This window comes from Tyto alba, unplaced genomic scaffold, assembly GCF_018691265.1.
Source record: "Tyto alba isolate M040663 unplaced genomic scaffold, T.alba_DEE_v4.0 Super-Scaffold_14, whole genome shotgun sequence".
Classification (NCBI taxonomy): Eukaryota; Metazoa; Chordata; class Aves; order Strigiformes; family Tytonidae; genus Tyto; species Tyto alba.
The window spans coordinates 25117908-25127313 of NW_024881276.1; the positions used below are offsets into that span (position 1 = coordinate 25117908).

The 9406-nt window shown below is 44.7% G+C and overlaps 1 protein-coding gene across 3 annotated transcripts in view; it reads right to left on the reverse strand.

The window, feature by feature from the left end:
• PKNOX1 (PBX/knotted 1 homeobox 1) overlaps positions 1-8598 on the reverse strand; it is a 46920-nt gene extending 38322 nt beyond the window's left edge. The window contains exons 1-2 of one of the 3 annotated variants that reach the window (XM_032994453.2): positions 4738-7948; positions 2881-2935 (exon numbers count right to left, since the gene is read on the reverse strand). The gene's annotated coding sequence lies outside the window, so the exon portion shown is untranslated. Of the gene's footprint in view, positions 1-2880; positions 3219-4737; positions 7949-8487 lie in introns of those variants that run through there. The other 2 variants (XM_042788490.1, XM_042788488.1) reach the window with 2 other exon arrangements.
• Positions 8599-9406: the final 808 nt, after the last annotated feature.

The window sequence follows — 9406 nt, forward strand, 5'->3', positions numbered from 1 at the left end:
AATCAATACGAGATTACATTAAAAAACTGAATGCATATTATACTTTAAGAAACTGAAAATTAAAAAGAAATTAAAATCCACCACTGAAGTTAAATTTCTTCAGAAATACAGGCTACGTTAGAAGCTATTGTCAACCTGTCTTGGCCTGTAGGATTTTGAACATATACACTATCTAACACTGACTTTATTCAGCAAGACCTCTCCAACAATATATATACTACTTTGTTGTCCCTTTAATCTTTCATAGCATCCTCTTTTCATACCATCCCATTTCAGAACTTAACAAGCCATACAAAGTATTTGTGTCACAGACTACCTTCCAAGCTTCACCACACAATGTCATACAAGCATGACAAACAAGTCTCATGAAAAGATTTTAATTCCTTTAGCAATTCACTCTTGTTGTAAACTCTGCTTTCGGTATTTTAAAGGAATTCTGGAAATTCTCCTGTCTGCAGGTACCGAGTATGAAAAATAGTATTATAAAAAAATGTGCCACTTCACAAGCTAAAATTGCATATGCGGTAACTGATAAAATTGATATTACTGACACATAAGATAATATAAATTTCTCAAGGCACAACAAAAGCATAATTAAAGGCATCTGAGTCTTGAAAAACTTCCAGCTCCTTAATTCTGCACACATCCTTTGTGTTTACACCAGTAAGCATATTTCTTGGGAAGCAGGCACAATCACAGTTCATGTTCACAGTTCGTGTAATCACCAATTTTACCATAGTGCTTCTTAATGACGAGGAAGAGAAAGATGAGAAATCCTACCCAATCTAGTCATAAAATAATGTCACCTCAGGATGCTAAGTATCCTGCCTCCAAGTAGCTCTCAGCATTGCAAGAGGAAATCCTCAGGTTGCTCTCCTACCTTCTGCAAAATGAAAACCTCATTTTTCCATTACAAGATTCTCAAATTCAAGAAACTTCTGGCAGCATCTCAGTTTCTCTTACCCATCTCACACTGTAATTTGACCCTGCTTTATTAGTTCCATGAAGTAATAGTAAGGAATTAAGGGGACTAAACAGAAATTTTGGTAAAAGGAAAACAAAACTTGGGGGAAAGGAAACCTCCCTTCCTTAATTGTTCTAATTAGCAATTGGGATTAGGGGAGCAAAATTATCTACCATCACTCCATCTATGCCCGATATTCACATAGTAAATGAAGATTCCTTTAGGGCTTTTTTTCCTGTATCCTTAACACTGCAAACTGCAGGACTTTTTACGGTTCTTGCTTGTGAATCCTAGCATAAACATGAATCTTCACACATATGTACTTGCCACAGGACAGAGGAGAATTTTTTCCCTCTCAATATTTACCCAACATGCTGTGTTCATAAAATTTTAGACCCAAAATCAAGAAGATAGTGTAGTATCTGCTTTGCTGCTATCATTGTAAGAGGACTGCATTAGAAAGACTACCAAAAGCCCCTCACATACCAGAGGACATGTATCAGCAATTCCACTGCTGGAACTGATTTTGGTACAACCTCCCTACTTAATTGTATTTAATTACTTTTTCAAACACAATTTCTTTCAAAAAAAAAGAGAACTCCACCCTCCACATTTCCCCAGCATTCCCCACATGGATAAACAACAGGTTTGCGTATGTGCTAGACACAATTCCATTCCTTTGCCACTGAAGCCTTTGGAATGTCCACACAAGCATGTAGTCAATCTCTTACTTCTGGAGACACTCATTTCATCATATCCTTCCAAGCAAATTAAACCAAAGTAACAGGAAATCCTATTTTCATAATGAATTGTATGAGGACCCAATAAACTATGACCAAAATTATTCTTGTTTTGTGTTTATACTTTGTGGTTTCATAAAAAAGACACAGAATAACCACCAATCTCACTATGCCTTTATTGCTGTTGAATACAATGTTAGCAAGCAGTTTATGTGAGCATATGTAAATTTCCCAACATTTTTATTATAAAATCATAAAAGTTTCTAACGATTCTATGAAAGACAGAATTCCTAATGCTACTGAAGTACAGTTAAAGGACGAAGAATTTTGTTTAACTAATAACTACATCTATAATTGATTTAAGACGTTGAATATGTAAGAAAATCCCCTCTACACATTTTTGGCATTTAAACACTTTATCAAGATTAAGATGTTCCACTGTCAATTATTTCATTTTCACATCCTTTATGATTTCAGAAATAATGAGCCTGTCAGTGAACCAAACACTAACCTGGACTAGCTGAATAAACTAAAGTGACACAAAATCCTGGTCCTGCAACCCTCTGTCGAATCCAGTTCCTATTGGTCAGTAACTTTTCCAGAAATCTTCCCTCTTTTGACTCTAACATTTGGTCAAACATGAACAACTTTGATTTGCTACTAAGTTTAGATCCTACAAATGAGCTGTTATTTTATTTTCAAAATGGTGACTAACTAAAAATTCTTCCTTTCCTGCTCCACTTGGTCTACAACTCTTTAGCAATGATGAACCAGAAGCAATCAGGTCAACCGGTTTTTGCAAGGAAGGTGTGATGTGCTCTAGCCTCCTCTGTTCCTGCTCCCAACGCTCTTCATGCTCCCTTTTCTACCCATGTTCTTTCTGCTCTTCAGCCTCATACTACCCTTCCCCTCACTGTTCCTCCTACACCAATGTACAGCTTGTCTTCTTACTTCTTGCCCTCTTTTGTTCTACTCACTTCTGACAATTTGTAATATTTCTAGTACCATCCTTTTCAGGTTCCTGGGCCTAATGCATTTCCACCAAGCTTCAAGCTGTGTTCCTTATCTCTCCCCCAACACCAGTCTTCATCCCTCCATGAGTATGACTGCTCCCTAAGCATGCCAAGACTGGGGGAGAGGCACAGATAAAGAAAGACTATTTAGGATTAAACTTACCCATCACCTACTGCTGTGGGATGCATCATGCTTAACTACTTGGTCCAGATGATGACTGCACAGTCAGGTGACATGCAAGGACCAACAGAGAGGAAGATACTTGTGTTACATGGAATATTCAGATAACTTAGTTAATAAATATTTGCCCAGTAACATGCGTGAACCAGTTTTTCAAGAGCTTATTATTCGTTTAAGTTTCTTGAGGAACCATCATACACTCCATGTGAATGCTTCCGCTCTCTTCCCCTCTCTCCCCTGCAATGCTAAATTCCAGAAATCAAGTGTTGATATGCTCTTAAGTAAGGCCAACAGACATTCCTGCCCCTGCCCCCGCCCCCCCTTTAAATTAAGATATTTACTTTCTCAAAGTCCTTTTCAAAATGCTGAGTCATTTAAACTTAAAGTTTATGTAATAAACCTACTCAAAAATATTCATCATGGCAAATTTCAGTATGACTAAGAAAAACGCTACTGAAAACACCTCCTCAAAATAAAAAAAAAATAACCAGGTAACCTTACTCCAGGCATCGCTACTATCATGGCCTGGAACACACAAAAATGGGCTAGACCATCTATAAATTAAGTGATCATATAATGGCCTGGAAGTTCTTTAGTTATAAAAACATACAACACAGCACACGTTCTCTAGGCATGTTAAACATGTGTAAAGCTCCCATTTGTTTTATAATGGCCTCTGTTTCCTTTGAATATAAAAGACTTGGACTTTTTCAGTAATAAATATTATAATATCCTTTTCCCTTTGTTTTGTTTGCTATCTAATTTGAAAAAAGCTAAGCAGGATGTGAAATATAGCCACTTTTCCTAACTTCCTCTGTCCTCAAGAAAAAACACAGGCAATTCCAAAAGCTCACACAAAGTATAAAATATAAATTGGAATTTGTTTGGTTTAAAAAAATGGTTCCCTCTTTTATTACATAAGCAGTAAGCTACCATATTCTACACTTTTGTTTGAATTTACTGTCAGCTGCAGAAGATGACAGTTACAGACTCATAGGTATAGCAGGCTAAGGGACAGTACATGATTATCAGAGTCAGTTAGCTCCCATTTTCAAAAATCACCTTTTGACTGTCTAATGACTTAAATGGCCTTCCTGTTTAATAGCAAATACCTCTTTTATAAGAAAACAATGAGAACATTATGGCCTGGAGTAGCTGCTGTATGAAAAAACAAGCAAGTGCCTTCATAGGAAGGATGATAAGCAAGCATGTGACGGCAAGCAGACCTAAGTTTTATTTCCACTTCTAACACCAACTTCCCTCTTGTCCTTCAGTAACACACACGGCTTGGTATCCCCATGCTGCTGGCAGGGGAAACCAAGTTACTGCCCTTCACCAGCTTCATAAAACCATGCCAGTGCTCCATTAACAACAAAGATTGGTATTTCCAGATTCTCAGCGTCTTTACTTTCTACTCCACCCCTAGTTCCATTTGATGATACACGTTTCACAGTTACGACACGGAACAATCTTACTGAACAAAGTGAAGGACCTGTGAACAAACGTGAATATTTCAGCATTCAGTTATCTTGGGGAGAGCTATAATGGTCTGAGTAAAATACTTCAGTAACATCTGGCACCAGGTAAGCAAAAGAAAGAACTCTATCAGCAGCTTTTTCCCCTGCTCTTGGAATCCTCTTGCTTAGAAGAGCAGTAAGTTGTTACATTTTGTACAGCATTGAGCTGTGGTAAAATACTACCCCCTCCCCAAGAGACTTATAATCTGTGAACCTACAGACTCTTAACAAGTGAGACTGAAGCAACCAGCTGTGAGAACAAGTAGTAACATTTGTGGAAGTTTAAATTTCACACACACAAAAATAATTCAGTCTTACTTACACCAAACTAAAAATATTAATCTGATTTATTGTGAGCTTTCACGTGTCCCAGTTTTGCAGAGGTAACATTTGGCTCCCAAACCACTACGTAATATTCTGAAATACAATTTGGACTACATCTCTCTTCATTCGGGACATTAACAGCGCCATTAGAACAAGCAGTTCCGCTATCAAAGTAGTGGTTCTATGGATCATTCACGCTTGGACATTAGTACAGGGCTTAATAACAGCGAAAGGGTGATTCTTTTCCAGGAAATTGAATTGCTCCTCAACACTTCTAAACTTGCTGTGGTAGCAATGAAAATTATTATGACTTTATTACAGCACTGCCTTTACAGTACAGGGAAAGGTATGAGAAAAATACAGTTGGAAAGCAAAATTCTGAACGTACAGCTTGTAGAAGACATATTCATTTTATAAGACTGAAGTATTTAGAATAAACATTCTAAATTTCATTCATTCTAAACTCCTTCCAGCTGCACTAGTGGAAGACTGCAAGGACTTACTTTTAAAATGTTATTTTTATATTTAAAATATAATCAAAATCTTTAAAATTGTATCCAGATTAAGAAAGAGTACAAATCAAGGCTGTAAGTTACTATTAGACTAACATTTTTACATGCCAAAGTGAAATTTCCAAATACAAAATAAAATCCCAATCAACTGTAACAATAACATACATGAAATTTGAAGAATTCCTGGTTTTCCTGTTAGCACATAGGAAATGGTAACAAGATAAATTCCAGTCCAGCAAAGCACTTTAAGCACAGAATAAGACCCACTTGACATACAAGACAAGTATTAGTCAATTTATGCGGAGAAGGGTACACAGGCAAAAAAATGCATGCCCCAAAATCACTCAGGAGATCAATCAGAATGAACAGAGGCAGTCTTCAAAGTCTCAGTACAGTACAATAGCTTCTACACTACCTATCTTTTCCCTGAGAATGAAGTAAATGGAGCTCTGCCTTTCACCACTTAACTGAAGCTCGTGTTAAGAAAACATAGCGAAACCTACACTGAAGTTTTCCTGTGGATATTTTCTTGTCATCTTATGATTAAAGTATGTAAAGCGGTAACAGCTGACAGTAAAAATACAGTATATGCTTCACAAAATAAACCAAAGATAGAACATACATGAAAAAAAAATATCAGAATTTCTAAGATAGATTAAAACCAATTACCTAAATGTAAAATGTTTGGGTCTTTTTCCTCACAAGTTTTTGAAAACTTAAATGTAATGATTATATATGGCTACACACAGACTCAGAAAAGGGTAATTCTGCAGTTTTATTTTACAGAGCTACTTAGAAAATGTGCTCAAAATGCATCTGCTGTTGCTTGATACTCTAGCAATGACAAGGTCTGGAAATACATAGCGGGATTTCTGTTACAATCATGACAATTTGTTTCCTCGTTCAGTACAATCCATAAAATTTGTACACGCAGCTAACAGGGACTAACCAGGACTCATTCTTAAACAAGACTTCAGTGCTTACCCAGCTGCAGAAGCCGTATCACTTTAACTACACATATATAACTAAAGGTATATAATCTCATAGCACAGGCAGACCATAAACAGTTTATATCCCATAGAGGAAAGGGAAAAACCTGAAACTGTATTTACAGTATGGAGAATAGCAAGGTGCATGAATTTCTTAAGCTACAGTTGTTACAATTCACCTAATCAAACAATCTACAGCAGTGAAACTTTGTACAGGGCATGCTCTAGAATAAAATTATGAACAGTATTATAAACTAACTATATGTGCATGTTTTATAAAGACTAAGAAAGAATTCTTCAGCCTTTTAAAAAATCAATTAGATGAGACATTTAGCATACTTTGAAAATTATTTATACCCTCCTGCCATTCTCCATAGGATGCTGGCTCAACTGTTTTCCAGCATCCACAGACCAGAACATATTGTCCATGCTCTCTATTCCTGTGATCTGTTTAATGGAATGCACACATCGTATTCCAAAAAGGGGCAAAGACAAAAATGAATAATCTTGCCTGAATAGCTCTTAACTAAATGTGACAAGGGGGGAAAAAAAAAAAAAAAAAAAGAATTAATTGCATGGCATAGAAATTCACTTATAAGAGTGTCATACTTGCATCTAGAGTCTCATTCTCCCTCCCAACACCATACTATTAATTTACTTAGACGGAACTGACAAAAAGGGGTCACAAACTGCAAATGAAAAAAACACAAACTGTGACTGTGTCTCTAAAATTGTATTACACGTTCTCATTTAGGACAACAGAAAATATTTAGGAAATAATTTAAAAAGATAGCAATAAGCTATGCAGAGAAGTATCACACGGATGTGTTAACTACTTATACTGTTAACTGATGAACTCTGGGCCCTACAGCCGGCGTTGTGGGAATGAGGGAAAGCTATCGACTACTCCACGGAGACCTAGGACATGTGGCTAATTGAGGCAGTATTTCAGGATGAAACCAGCACTTGATTTATTATTGTTTACACACATCATAAGCAGGGCCTCTGGGCAATGTCAAGTTTCAGCTCCTAATTGCGGCTGTGTAAACACACAGGAAGGCTCGGTCTAGGTGTCAAGAAACCTCTACTCGTAACCGAGCCAAGAGACAATGAGGTCACATCAAAAACAAAAAAAGAGGAAGAAACCACCTCACGCCAGAACTGCGCACACTGCCCCAAGTGCCAGCCGCTAACAGAATCTGCTTTCTATGAATAAGCGGGGAGGGACACGCACCGCCACAGACGCGCCAGCCCCTGCTCTCCCGGGGCCGGGGCCGGGGCCGGGCTCCGCCGGACCGCGCCGCCGCCCCAATCCACACGGGGCCGGGGGGCAGGGTCTGGGGAGGGGTGGGGGGTGTGTGTGTGTCACCCCCGGCCCCCCGCGGCGCCGCCACGGGATCCACGCGCGGCCGCTGCGGCTAACTGCCGTCGGCAGCCCCCTCCCTCCCCAAACACACCATCCCCCCCGCCCCCCTGGCCGCACCCGGGGCAGGTGCGGCGGGGAGGCAGCTGCCGCGTCGGTTTGATCCCCGCCACAGGCGAGGGCTCCCCGGGCCGGGTCCACGGGGCCTGGGCACGGCAGCGGGAGGAGGCGGGGGCGAAAGGGACCCCGGAGAGCCCCCGCCGGGCGCTCCGCTCCGCTCTGCCTTGCCCTGTCCTAACCACCCCCACTCCCCTCCCCCAAGGAACGCCTGCCAACGCGGTGCTGGCCCTTTAAGTACCCCGGCGCCTCCACCCCCCCTCTCCCGTCGCCCCCTCTCCCTCCTCCTCCTCCTCCTCCTCCTCCTCCCCGCGGCCGCCGCGTCCCCCTCCGCGCGCGGCGCGCGCGCGGCGGCCCGCGCTCCCTCTCTCGCCCCGTCTCCCCTCCCCACGCGCGCGCGCGCGAGCGCGGCGCCTGCGCGCCCCCGCCGGCGCGCGCCCACAAGAGACAACGGTTACACAGCGGCCGTTCCAGAATTTTCCTCGCTCCAACCTCCCCCCCCCCCTCCCTCCCCGCTTCCCCCTCCCTCCCCTCCCCGCGCCTGCCCGCCACCGCCCCTAACCCCCCTCTGGGCGAGTTGCGGAGTGCGGGTGCCCCCTCCCCGCTGTTCCGCGTGCCGGGCTCGGCCCCCCCTCTCCCGCGCCTTCCCCAACCACCCCCCCCGGTCTGGTGGTGCGCCTGGGCCCGGCCGGCGGCGGCGGCGGCGGGCGCGCCGTGATGGATGGCTGGCTGGCTGGCTGGGAGCGGGTTTGAGTGACAGCGCTTACCTGGGTGCCAATCTTCGTCACACTGACAAGCGGCTGCAGCAATCGGGACCCGCACCGCCGCGACACGCGTCACCGCGCACACACGCACCCGGCCAATCACCGGCCGCGCTGCCCGAGACGACACCACGCCGCGCATCACGCCTCATCAATATTCACCGTAGGGGGCGGGGCGCGCGCCGGCGTAGGGAGGTGGCGAGGCGGGGCGGCCGCGCGCCACCTCCCTGCGCCAGCACCTCCCGGCTCGCGCTCATGAATATGGATAAAAGGGGCGGGGTAGCCCGGGCGGAGCCGGACACGCCTCTCCCCGGGGTCGGGAGGGGTGGGGGGTGAAACCATCTCCTCGGAGTGCTGGGGGGGAGGAGGAGGAGGGAGATACTAAGTGGCCTTGCAACGCGGGGAGAGGGCGGCAGCCGTGAGGCGGGGGCTGCCACAGGCGTCTTCCCGCCGCTTCTCCTCAGCCGGGGAGCGCTGCTTGCCCTGCGGCCGCCTCCGGGCTGGGGGTGTTGGCCCGCCTGGCACTGCCCGGGGAGGGGCGGGGATCCCCTGCCCTCAGCTGACTGCGTGTCGCCCCGCTTTGTGAGGTGCCCCCGAGGAGGACGGCGGCTGCCGCCGGGGGCGGGCGGGGAGACACCCCGCGCCCCACCATGAGCCTGGGTGGAGGCAGACGGTGAGGGGGTGGTCTCAGGGGAGGCCTCCCCGAAGACTCTAGAGGCCCGTGTCCCAGAAATTCAAGGGGAAACTTCTCCGCCCTGTGTCTGCTGCAGCTGCCTGGCGAAACTGCTCGGCAGGTCCTTTGCCGTGCTGTGAACCTTCCTCCCCCGAGCCTGCTCTCTTTTTCCAAATCCCGGTCCTGCTGCAGGTTTTGGGTGAGGGCAGACGCCACGCTGCAACCAACATATCCCCAGGACCTCAGGATCCC